This window comes from Nycticebus coucang, chromosome 4 (genome assembly GCF_027406575.1).
Source record: "Nycticebus coucang isolate mNycCou1 chromosome 4, mNycCou1.pri, whole genome shotgun sequence".
Lineage (NCBI taxonomy): Eukaryota > Metazoa > Chordata > Mammalia > Primates > Lorisidae > Nycticebus > Nycticebus coucang.
Window position 1 is genome coordinate 118,696,593 of NC_069783.1, and position 13,094 is coordinate 118,709,686.

A 13,094-nucleotide genomic window follows, 5' to 3' on the forward strand; every position below is an offset into this window, starting at 1 on the left:
GACACAAAGGTGGTAATATTGTTTCTCCAGGGGTGCCTGGCAGATAGGGACCTGCCAAAGTCAAGATGTAGATCCTGGATTCAGGATTCTGATTCCCAGCCTATCTTGCCACTTAGGAAACAGCTGTCTCTCAACAGTGCCAGCCTTCTGTGATCCCTGACCCAGTACCATGGCCACCAAGATCACTGGGCAGCGGTATAGCTGCACCTCAGTGTGTCTGAATTACCTGACATCTGGATAGCCTCCTCCCCCAACTGGACAAAAGAAACTGGAGGCCTCAGCAAGGTGACTTGATTTGAGTCTGATGTGTCTCTTACAAAGCAATCATCCCTGACTCCAAATAATACATAACAATTCCTGCATGTTTTGAAATGTCATAAGTCTGGTAGAATATCCAGCGAGTAATCAGTGCCAACTGGCCAGATGGTTCTCTTTCTCCCAATCAGAGTAAAGGCTTAGGTGATGGTCGTGGCCTGAGAGACCCCAGGAGTCCCTAAAAGTCTCTAGCTTGGGGGTTGAATAATGAGGATGGGAGGAGTTTCTCTTTTCTTCCTCTTAAAAAAATTTAATTTATCCTTTACAGGAAGGAGAATGAGGGAGACATTGACATACATACATAGAAGGAGAAAATGTTTGGAATTGTGAGCGCACTTTTCCTCTGAGTTGCTTTTGCTGGAGGCCGGGCCTTGATTGATCTCATTTCCGAGCCAAATGCTAAAAATCCTTCTGCGGGCGGCAAGGACTGGCCTTCCCAGACTGGGAAGCTGTCCTCTCCTTCCCCAGCAATGCCTTTTTCTCCTTTTTCTTGGGAAAGGGAGACCTCGGTCTCCAGGAATAAATTGGGAATGAGTGACAGCCCCGAACGTCCATGAAGGTTCTTTTGATCTTTGGTTCCACCCCAGGGGGGCTTCACCTACAGACCCCCCTTGCCCAGGTCCCTAATGCGGAAGCTAGAAGTGCGTCTGTGCGGATCCAGGCCTCGCCGAGCGGAACCGGAGGCTCACTGCCTCGGATTACACTCACATCCGAGGGTAGCAGGGATGGGGACAAGGCTCAGATATTGCCCCAAACGCCGCACTGGCCTCTGAGAGAGCAAAAGGGTCTTGGACTGCTTGGCCTTCCCCAGCCCTCGGTTGCGATAAGGTCTCAACACGCCGGGAGCCAGCGAACCGCGCGCACGTAACCTGCGCTGGTTACCTGCCTACCCTCTCCAGCCGCTGGGGCGGGGCTCCGCGGTGGGAACCAAGAGAGCTCGGCGGATTCAGGCAGCCAAGCACAGGTCTTTCTCTTTTTGGGAACTAAGATCAAAATGGCTGGGATTCAGTTAGAAGCCTCTCACCTACTCCCCACCCTCCCCCCCCCAAACCCTACCCTGCAACGTTCTGTCTTTCGCTGCAGCTCCGATTCCACCTCTCCCCTCCCTCCCCTTGAAAAGGACAGATGAGGGGAGGGGAGGTGGGTGGTAAATACCGGAGGGGGGGGAGTACCGAAAACTAAAGAGTAATATCGGACTTTCTTTCTCAAAGTGGTAAAAAACAATTGCAAGGACAGCCTTCTCCTGGGAGAAAAACCGAGACTCGGAAGAGAGCCGAGCTGAGCCGGAGAGAATCTTTTGCAAAGCGGAGAGGGTGGATTGGAGGACGCGCTCTGCTCTTTCACCTTTGGGGTGTGTTTTTACATGTTTTCTTTGTAGCAGGTTTTATAAACAGGTCAACCCCACGGCTGCCAGCCGAGGGAGTTGGAGTCTGTCTCTGGCTTCTAGAGTAGACGCCCCTCTCTCCCACTTGCCCCCTAGAAGGCCAGCAGCGGGGAAGAGAGGGGAAGCAGCCTCCCACTTCTGACTTGGAGGGTACATTTGCTTTTGAAATGGCTCTTCTTGTCTTCAGACGGTAAAATATGAGTTCCCCACATGTCTGGAGTCTGGTCTTCTGGTACCTCAAGCATGAGGGTGGGGGTGGGGGCTACTCTAATTACCTCTGGGCTAGGTGGGGGTAGGGCTGGGGATTCTCTCTTTTCAGCCCGGCCCTTGCTAGGGTGCCGAGGCTCATTATTAAACCCAGACGCTCAGTCCAGGAGTTGGGGCCATGCGGAAAAGATTTACAATTAAGCCAATTGGGGCCGAATACAACCATCCAAGTTTGCAGGTGTAAATAATGCCTTGGGTTCCCCCTTTTCTTAAGCGAGTTCATTTCCCGCCCCCTCCCCTTTCCTACGACTGTAGTTCTTTTGAGAAAATCCGGGAGAAGGAAGAACAGCGCAGAGTTAAGATTTTTCTATTAGACAGGTTAAAATATGATATAGCATTCACTTTTATGTCCGTGTATTAATGTCATGAATAAACGGGACAGGCTTCTCTATTTCTTTCTGCATCTAGAATTCCAGAATTGTTGCAGTCAGTGAAAGGCCTTTTGACTGCCGTTTGTGATTTTTTTCTTTTTCAGTGGAGTAGGGTGGATTTCTATATAATAGGGATATTTGAATTGAATTAAAAAGTTTTTGAGTTAGGGAGGGAGACTCCATAAGGGAGAAGTAAAATGCCAAGGAAATTCTCTTTGAAATATCAGAAGATTGCCACACACCAAATCCAAAGGAGAGGTGGGCCTGGCTTGCTAGGGAGATCAGAGCTACCAATGTTTCTAGAGCTTCGATTTAGATTTTCCTCATGTTTAGAGAGTTTACCAAGACATATATGAGTCCAACATTAAACCTATTTCCCATTGCATTATTTAAATGTGAGAGGATATGTATACGTGTTTTTAAAATGTTCTTTATGGGTACAAGTGTTGTACATATAGACATTCCAAGTAGCCCAAGAATATAAAATTCAATCTCAGATTTAAAAATGCATTGCAATGCCACTTCATGGGAAGACTACTATTTTATCAATATAGACAGAGTTAAATTTGTTTTGCAGCTACACAGTTACTCTTTTTTTTTTTCTCGAAGCAATACGGTTTGTCTGTTACAAATTACCACGGAATTGGAGAATATGCCAACCCCCCAACTGCTGTTCCGTGTTTTTAGTCTCCTTCTAACCCACTCAATAATAGATGTAATATGTGTGTACACAGGCACTTTTCCAAAAAATTAACGATAACATTCCGTGTGCATGAAGAGTGGCATTTCTCTTCCTTTGCATTTAGCATTCAGTGCACGGTGCACGCTATGTTGCTGCTCTGAAGACCCGTTACCAGGGGATTGACACCCACGGGGCCTCGGGAAGGAAGTTTAACAGCCTGCGTTGCAGGCAAGGGCGGGGAGTCATGGCGCCTGACTCCAGCCAGGATAAGGTCGTAGGTGTAGAATTAGGAAGGCAGGACTTAACATGTCCGCAGCGCAGGGAAATGCAAGTGTCACCCAGCCAAGGCTGAACACACTCCCGCCCCCCACCGCAAGCCGCCCCAGGAAAGTTTCCAGGCAGTGGTGACGAAAACACTGCCCCCCCACTTCTAAATTGTCCAGTACACATGTTGTGCATAAATAAAAGAGGGGACTTGAACGCTAAGTGAACCTGAATCAGTCTTAAGCAGAGCAGGGAGTAGAGGAGGAAGTGCGGAGATGGAGGCGTCCTAATTTCGGAGATGGGGTGGGGTGGAGGAAGGGACCACTTCCCATTTAGAAAGCTCCGCGCCCGGCTTCGGAAGAAGCTAGCCAGGACCGTCTGTGAAAGGTACCCCGGCGGCCTTGCCGCTGGATGGCGCTCAGAAGAGTCGTGGCTGGCAGGCAATCCTCCGTGCCCCACTAGGCGTGAGCCAACTCGGTCCACACGCAGTGTTGGGGTGTGGCCTCAGTTTTGAGCCTCCATGGTGTCAGTTTTGTGCCTCCGTGGTGGCAGTTCAGGATTCACGAGGAGGCCAAGGACGTTTCTGGAGGCCGGGGCAGTAAAGAATCACCTAGAGTCTGCCAAATGTGGAAGCCAGAGCAAGAGAGAGACTGGGCGCCGGGCAGTGGGGAAAGAAGGTTCTCAGGGCAAACTAGCACCTCATTTCTGAGGTTTCACCTGCACAGCACTAGCGCCTGTTTACCAAGAAAGGAGTGTGTGTTCGTGTGTGTGTGTGTGTGTGTGTGTGTGTGTGTGTAGGACAGCCAGACAAGTGTGGAGATATACAAAGGCTACAAGGTTTCAAGAATCCCCTTTTGGCAAAGGCCGATTGGGTGCTGCCAGTGGGGTTGCTTCGTGGAAATTGGAGTGGCTGTCCTTACTCAGGGACCAATCTGAATGGTACCTGGAGCTGGGGACCACAGAGCTGGCATGCAGTTCAATCTCATGGGCATCTAGGGCTCCTTGGGGACGGGGCACCACTCATTACCAGAGGGACTTTGGTGATCATTTAAAAATGTCTCAGTCACAGTGATTAAGACTGACTGTTCTGGCATAAAACACTAGACTACCCCACAGTGCCTAGGACACCCACCCTCCCTAAGAACTTCCACATTTGAGTAGAAAGCATTAGAAAGATGGAACACTCTGTGACTTCAGCAAATAACTTTCTTTGAGACTCAAAAGCAAAGCAGGACTCACCAGTAATATGTCTCATAGGACCTGATTAAATGATGAACACGGTGGTAGCCATCATTGTTACTATATACTTTTATATATATTTCTTGAAACACTTTGGTAATTCTCAAAGCCTCTTGAATAGGGAGGCTTTTTATCTTCCTAATAGATATTATAGATTGTCGAGTAAAAATTAAAAAAAAAATACTGGCTGTTCTAGGAATTGTGGGCTACAATATGACAAAGAATACATCCAACCAGGCACACTTCCTTAATGATCTTGTCAAAAGTTACTTAAAAGAGCCTGGGTGGGGGAGACTCTCAACCATAACCAAAGGAAGTTAATAGCTACAAGGGCTTAGTGTCTAAAATTGGGTATCCTATTTTGCAAACTCCCAAAGAGGGGTGGGGCTCCTCATTACCTCCAACTCTGATTACAGTGCTTGGTAACTGTTAGGTGCTCAATAAATATTCGACCAATACAAGAATGAAAATCAAGGAAGAAAGAATGAGAGTAAGCCTACAAGGAACATTATTCCTGCATTTAAAAAATAAATGACCACTTCTCAACTGAATTAGGGAAAAAAAAGTATCAAACTGATTAGCTGCTTCCTCAGATGGATTCTGACATGTGAAAACAGAATACTTAAAAGCAGATCTCTTCTTAAATGGTAGGGAGAAGAGAAATTTGGTGTCATAGGTAGAAACATCCACTTGGGTCATTCTGCAAATATTCATTGAGAGGCTTCTAGGTGCCAGGCATTCTGCCAGGCGCTGAAGACATGGGAGTGAACCAGAAATGGATCCTCTGCAGCTGACGTGATGCTTACTGTCCTGAGTTTTGTTTACTGCTGTAAAAATAGATTATTCACATTTTGAAGATTAGGTAAAGTGAGGCCCAGGAATAGTGGGGCAAGGGAGGGCTTACAAGATCTGGGGACAGAAAGGCCAAACTCAATGGGCCTCAGCTCTTCTGTGAACCGTAGGGAGGTGGGGCTGGGTGGTTTTAGCTCCTGGGAGAAGGCAGCCACTGGGAGCTTTGGAAACATAAATGTGATATATGTGACTGCGGGCGTCAGGCGTGGGCGGGTGCGGGAGTCTTCACCCGGTCACAGTCGCGCAAAGGACTTTCCCAGATCTGCTCTCACCAACTCCAAGCTCACCTCTAGACCCTCCAGTCGGATCGGATTCTTCCATTCCGCAGGCACACCTTGCTTACAAAGTAAGCAGTGTGGCTGCTCCTCACAAACAGGAAACGGTGGGATAGCGAGTTAGAGAGAATCCCCCAAGGTATCATTGTTAAAAAGAGGTGTCTATCCTCCTCCCCCTCCAGGGCTTTATGCTTCTGTGAAGATCGCTCCCCACCATTATTACCCCCAAAACACAGCGCGGTCTCTGACACATGCGGTGTGTTCATCAAATGTTTGTAGATTGACTAATTTTGTTTCAATTTTTTTGTTTTTGTTTTAAAAATGGAACAGAACTAAAAAATTAACCAATAATCGAATAAGGGGGCAGTGCAGTGAGAAGCTCGTTTTCCCAACGCACCGCGTGGGGGGTGGAACCGTCTTGGGTCACCCCAGCGTCCTCCTGCAACGTCTGGACCACTTCCCACCAGCTTTGCAAAGACGCCTGTGATTTCCTTTGGTTTATATTTCTGTCCTAGACTTCGTTTGGTTGATCGATGAAGGAGACAAGCTGGCCTACCATGAGGTCAATACAATCGATGTGGACCTGGACGGCTGCTCGGGAAACGGAGAAATCTCCCCGGTTGCTGCGAGCTGGGTTGCACCCCAAAGGTTTCGGATTTAGGGTTTCTCCCTCCCGGCTGTTATTACAGAACTGGAGAGGGAAAGTGAAGGATGCGTGAGCGGGAAGAAGCCTCCAGCCCCATCCAAGTGAGCCCATGGGTTCCCCACTCTCATCCCACACGTGTAGCCTTTACCACGCAGTCGTGAAGCCTTTGAAGTTCTCTGGTAGATTTCGTATTTCTTTTTTTTTAACTTCTCGCTTTGGAATCTACTTCTGGCTCATTGCGCAGTGGGTAAGCAGGTCCACTCTCCTGACCCACTGCGAAATGAGTTTCTTATAAAATAGGTTTATTGAACAGAACATTTGCAAAATATGAGGATGATAATGTTGTTCTCAGAGATTTAGCACCCACCAGCTTATCTACAACCTGGGAAGGCAGGCGCTTTCTGAGCGATCTCCATTTTCCACAACAGGAACAGGAGACAGGCAGAGAGATACCTGAGCGCGAGGCCGCGTGGCCAGTCTCTTGGGGAGCTGGAATTCAACCTGGGACTTGTCTGACTCCTTGTCTGGTTTTGAACAGCAAGGCAGTGCTAGTGGAGCATATATACATGCACATGATAGGGACACAGTAGCCTTCAATTTTCTCACTTCTTTGTCCCAGAAGGGGGATAAATTCTGTTTAACCATTTCCAAGGTAGATCTGGAATCTGTCCTGGTTCTTTGGTCTCTTCCTCCCCAAAGCAAATGCAATTGTAGGATGGGTGGGTGGTGGGTGGGAGGGAGAGTCTGACAAAACCTTAAATTCTGGAAATCCAGATATTTCATGACTATCCCCTCTTTTGGTAGAAAGAGGGGGAAAGTGTATGCGTGCGTGTGCGTGCGTGCGTGTGTGTGTGTGCCTCTGTGTGTGTGTGTGTGTGTGTGTATCAATATGGCCCTTCACAAAGGGGCTCCAGGCGGCGCCTGGGCTGTAGAGCCCTCGCCCCACCGCCCGCGGTGAATTAATTGGGCCCTGAAAGAAGGGGCGCTGGAGCTTCCAGTTAATTAGTCAAGAAATGAATCAAGCCCCAGCGGCCTGGCAAAGGCTCCTGGGGCGCGGTTTTGTGCAAGGCAAATTGGTCGGTGGGGCTCTCGCCTTAGGCCGGGTGGGGCACGGCGGGAAACTTAGCTTGGACGCCTCGGTTGTCCGGCGCCTGGGGAGCGGCCGACGTGCGCGCGCTCTTGCGGGCTCTAGCTCTGCCGTCTTCAGTCCCTTCCTCCTTTCCTCCCTCCCTTTCCCTTCCTTCTTCTCTTCCCCTTTCTCTTTCCCGCTCTTTGTCTCTCCTCTTCTTTTCCTCCTTCCGTCATCACCACCATTGCCACCCCTGAACTTTGTTGGGTTTCCTACCCACCAACACTCTCCCTAAAGTACCAGCTTGGCCGCATCTGGGGCTGAGTAGTTTAAAGGCCATGTTGGGGACATCTGTATCCTTGACTTGGGGAGACAGAATGAACGCGAGCATTGGCTTTGGAGCCCAGAGCCCTGCTGTGTGTTGGTGGATTTGACCCTTCGTCTGGGTCACCGGGAGGAAGTTAGGAGAACTCACTGAGACAATGCAGGACTTTGAAAGGGCTTGATGACCTCAAGTCATGAAGACTTAGAGTTAAGGCAGAACGCAACACATGAGCAATTATTGGGCACTTACTGTGTTCCCACCTTACATTTCTCCTTAAGAACCTCCTTCAATAGCCGGGCGTTGTGGCGGGCGCCTGTAGTCCCAGCTACTCGGGAGGCTGAGGCAAGAGAATAGCCTAAGCCCAGGAGTTGGAGGTTGCTGTGAGCTGTGTGATGCCACGGCACTCTACCGAGGGCCATAAAGTGAAACTCTGTCTCTACAAAAAAACAAACAAACAAAAAAAAGAACCTCCTTCAGTCACTCCGTGTCAACCAAAGCAGTGAAAATCTGGGTGTTTTCTGTCAAAAGTAGCTCTTGTTCGGAAACGAGAGGAAAGGTGAAAGTCATAAACCCACTTATTTCAAGATCTTTTTTGCTCAACGTGCTGCCCGTTCTTCCTTCCCTTAATCTAAAGGGTTGGAACTCAGGGATCAGAGAACCTGGACCATTTTTCTGGAGTCACACAGCAAAGGGGAGGCAAGTTGGAGGTTCCCTTCTCTATCCATGGATCTGATGCCAGCCCCTTGGTCCAAGAGGACCTTAGGAGATTATGTGCCCGCCAGGCCTGGCACCCAATGTTTATAGACAGGAAGAGTTCACTGGAATCGCCTGGTCTCCTTCAGCATGGTGTTAAGGCCAGAATCTCTCTGGGTCTCTTGTTTTTCTCTCGTCTTTCTGCATTGGTTTCTTTCTCTCTCACCCTCCCCCCTTTCTGTTTCTTTTTCTCTGAAAGCACAAGGAATTCAGACTCAAAAGCTGAAGTCAATTCAGACTCAAAAGCTGAAGTCAGTATCCCTCCTCCCCTCTTTCTTCCCGTTATCCACATAGTTGCCCCACTCTCGAGATTTGGAGCTGTGTAGACATCTATCTGCAGTCCACAGGACCGGAGCTGCTGCAGGGAGACCAGATTCCATGCCCTCCCTGCCTCCAAACCCACAGCCTCTCCCCAAGCCTCACCCATGAGGTCCAAGAAGAGATTCCAGTGGATGATTCCGGAGGACGCCTGAGCTCCGAAGAGCAGCTCAGAACAGCAGGATTTATTTTTCCCCTTCTTTTGATGGCTTGACTGATTTTGGATTTACTCAGGGACCCTGAAGTGCCTGTGCGCCATGCTTGGCTTTGCTCCTCATGGTTCACAGGAGGCTGGGAACTATGGTTTCCGCTGGCCACATCCCTGCTTGGTGCATGGAAAAGCCTGCCTGGCGAGCTTCCTGGACGCGATTAAAGTCAACTGCTTTGCTGTAAGGTGCCGGCCTCATATACGGAGGGCGGCGGGTTCAAACCCGGCCCTGGCCGAGTTGCAAGAAAAAAATAGCCGGGCGCTGTGGTGGGTGCCTGTAGTCCCAGCTACTTGGGAGGCTGAGGCAAGAGAATTGCTTAAGCCCAGGAGTTGGAGATTGCTGTGAGCTGTGTAATGCCATGGCACTCTACCGCGGGCCATAAAGTGAAACTCTATCTCTACAAAAAAAAAAAAAAAGTCAACTGCTTTGGGCCTCAGTTTCCCGCTCCTTTCCGATCAGAGACACGAGGTAAGAAGAGGCTGGGAAGGAGGGGCAGCAAATGGATTTGGTTAGTAGCAGGACTGTAGTTGGTGGGTGTGATTTGTAGTCACTTGCCAGTTCACCCCCTTTTGAAACTTTTCACCTTCTTGGGCAGAAGAGGAGACGAATCCCTGGGAATGTCTTGCTTTCCACAGTGGAAATGGAGCCTACATACTTCCATGACCCCAGTGTCCCCTAAGTGGGGAACTCAGTTGGCAGCAGGTGTTCCTGGCTTCATATGTAGGTGAGGACACGCCAGGTCTTTGCCAGCAGGTGCACACCTAGGTGTGGGCAGGGCTGGTTCCTTGTGTTCCTGCCTGGCCCATTGTGATAGCTGCTGGCATTGGTACCATTTGCTGTCCTACTCCATGGATTCCAGCAAAGTAGGGACAGACCACCTCCTGAGCATTTGCAACTTAGGAGATGGCATATTAGAGCCTGGACCTTTGTCTGAGTCCATTGACCTCAGTTGCTTCCTTTAAAAAAATGGAGCCACTAGGCCCTCCCCCAGAAGGTCATTGAGAGGAGTAAATGACCTTATGTTGTACACCTCTCAGTCCCGCCCTTGGCACATAGTAAGTGCTCATTAATCATTAGCTGTTTGATTTAGACCCATTGAACTCTCTGTGCTTCCTACACATGTGTGTGTGTGCACATATATATTCATATACAGCTAAATGTCTGTAAGTTGACCACCCAAGGGACTATAGCAAACTGGTCAACATATAGAGGTGGTCAACATAAGGAACTAGGCCTACTGTACTGAGATGTACACGTGGTGCATGCCGGTCTATAAAAATTAGGCCAACTTAAGGAGGTGGTAAATGTGGAGAGGTGATCAAGTATAGAGGTTCTGCAGGAAGTGAAGCACAGAGAGTTTCTATATGTAATATTACATAATGCACAAACATACTTTCAGAAGATTGCCTATGTTGAGCCATATATTAAGCCCTCTATTATTATTTTCATTACTGTCTTACTAAGTTCTATTTCCATCTCAGCCTGAAGTCCTGTTACTTATCCTCTCCCCAAGTTGATACTATGGTGAGATCTTTCCTCAAGACTTCTGCTCAAGGCTCAGCCTTTGTGGGCCCCTTTCCTAATCCCAGGATCTCAAAGCTGTGAGGAGTCTTGGCAACAAAGATCTCTCTTTTACCCACCTGCTCTTAATGTCCAGGCTCAGAGACTACCTGTCCTGACTTTGAATCCAATCCAAGTCTTTCCCACTCACCCCATTCTGCCCCAGGTTTTCTCCATCTCCTAAGATGAAGAAAAAGAATATGTGCAGAATAAAGGAGCATTAGTTGGTGCTTGGGGTAGCCCTGAAGACCCTCTTCCCCCCAGTGACATTAGGAGGGGCTGTCTATGACCAGGGCCAGAAGGGAGGGCTTGCTCCTGGGGAGTTCTAGCTCTCAGGGCAGCTGCATATAGCTGCCACCCCCATGGTCAGGAGCGGACTGTGACTGCCCCTGCCCAGTGCTCTGGAGAACAGGCAAATCCACAGGGGCAAAGCTGTGGTCACACCTCCTTTTGGAAAAGGGTAAAGAAGGTGACAGGAAGGAGAGAGATGAGAAAGATGGGAAAAGATGATGACAATGGAGAGGAGGAGGAAGAGTGAGAGGAGAGAGCGCCTGGGGAGAAAGGAGGAAGAAGAGGACAATGAGGGATAGAGACAGCGAGAGATGGAAAGAGACCAGCGCCCAGAGAGCTGGAGAGGTGGAAAGAGACCGGCGCCCAGAGAGCTGGAGAGATGGAAAGAGACCAGCGCCCAGAGAGCTGGAGAGATGGAAAGAGACCAGCGCCCAGAGAGCTGGAGAGGTGTGGAAGGGAGCAGAGAGGGAGAAGGATGGAGGGGAGAGGAGGGGGGGGAAGGGGAGGAAGAAGGAGAGAGAGTGGAAAGAGAGGAGAGGAGAGGGAGAGAGAGAAGGGGAGAAGAGAAGAGAGAGATGGTGAGATGCCCTGGACACAACAAAGGAAAGGGTAAGCAACTGGAGGCAGAGAACGGAGGGAATAAGGAAGTGGCAGAGAAAAAGAATGGGCTATCCTTTCAGTGATGAAAAACGGATATCCAGTGAGCCCCCCCTCCTGAAGTACAATTTAGCATACTATAAGATTATGTAGCACCGAATGAATAAGTATCTCCACTAAATCATGAGCTACTCAAACCAACCAATTCCTGAATAACCTCCAGTCCTGGGGGAATACGGTTTTCAAAACCAAACGGCAGATATCAGCAATTTGCAAGAGATACATTAACATTCATTAGAGGTTTCCAGCCCCCACACCCCCAAGGCCTCTGGGGTAGAGGGTGGGGAAGAGTGTGTGGCTGAGATTTGGGGAAAAGGACATGGCATTTCTCTCTTTGCTATTGGCTTTGCATAGAATCCTCTCTCCACAGCTCAAACCCACTTGGAGGGTCTGGAAGGCAGGGCCTAGTTAGAAGTCCCCCAGGGTCCTCCAAATGCCCACAGTGTGTTCAGCCAGAGGAAGAGGGGCTGCAAATTTCCTAGGTATTCTTGTTATAGTGAGAGAGGGGGTGAGGATCTGGAGGTGCAGCCCCCCTGCTGGGAAAACAGGACTTTGTTCAAGGGGGAGGTCTGGTGGAAAATGAGCAGGTCAGAGGGTAGCCCGGTTCAGGTGAAGTCCCTCACCCAGCTCATCTCTCTAACTAGTTCAAGTAAACCCAGCTCCTCTCCCCTCTTACTCTGCCTCCTCCCTTATCTCCCAAGTCTGCCAAGAAAGGTATTTTAAAAGGGAAATTTTAATGATAGCAAATTAAGGATTTCTTTTCTCCTTCCTCCCTTCCTCCCTTCCTTCCTCCTTCCCTCCCTCTCTCCCTTTCTCCCTCCCTTCCTTCCTTCCTTCCCTTCTTCCTTCCTTCCTTCCTCTGGGATGTTTGCTTTGCTTTAACAAATAGCTGATAGAGTTTGCTTTAAAGGAGCACTAAAAAAAAAAAAAAGAAAAGAAGTGCCCACAGGGCACTTCAAATGTTAATTGTGAGCATGCACATCTGTGTGTGTGTGGCAGGCTGCAGTAATAAATGGAACCTGCTTCAGGTGCAGAAAGCTGGGAGGGGGTGCAGGGAGGAATTCATGGACAGATTTACACCTGTCCCTACAGCCACTATCGGCAACACTTACAGCCTCCAGAAATGACCCTTGGTGCCGACTTGTCTGGAAGCCATCAGGGTTAGTTTTGAAGCAGGAATCTTCAAGTGGACCAGAGGGCAAGTGGCTTTGCCCACCCCCGCCTTCCCTGCTGCAGTCCTCAAGGGCTGTCCAGTGGGGTAGTCTGGCTGCTTTTCTCCCCCTCTGCCCACCAATGCTCTCTCCCCATTTTCTCTGACAAATGTCATCATTGCCTTTTGGAGCCACCCATGGAGGACTGGGCAGAGTGCAGAGTTTGCAGCTAGCTGATCACCACTGCCTACTCTCTGCTCCCCCCAGGAGCTGGGTCTGGCCTCTGAATCCAGTATGGGATTCCTTACTCTGCCCTCCAGCCAGTTTCTGCCCCCTGCCACTGGCCCCACTCCACCCCACTGGCCAGACAGTTGAGTGACTGATAACATCCAGATGCGTCTGGAATCTTGCTTCTCCTCCCAGCACTCTGCCTAGTCTGCCAAAGCAGGGGCCCGCAGGCGGCAGG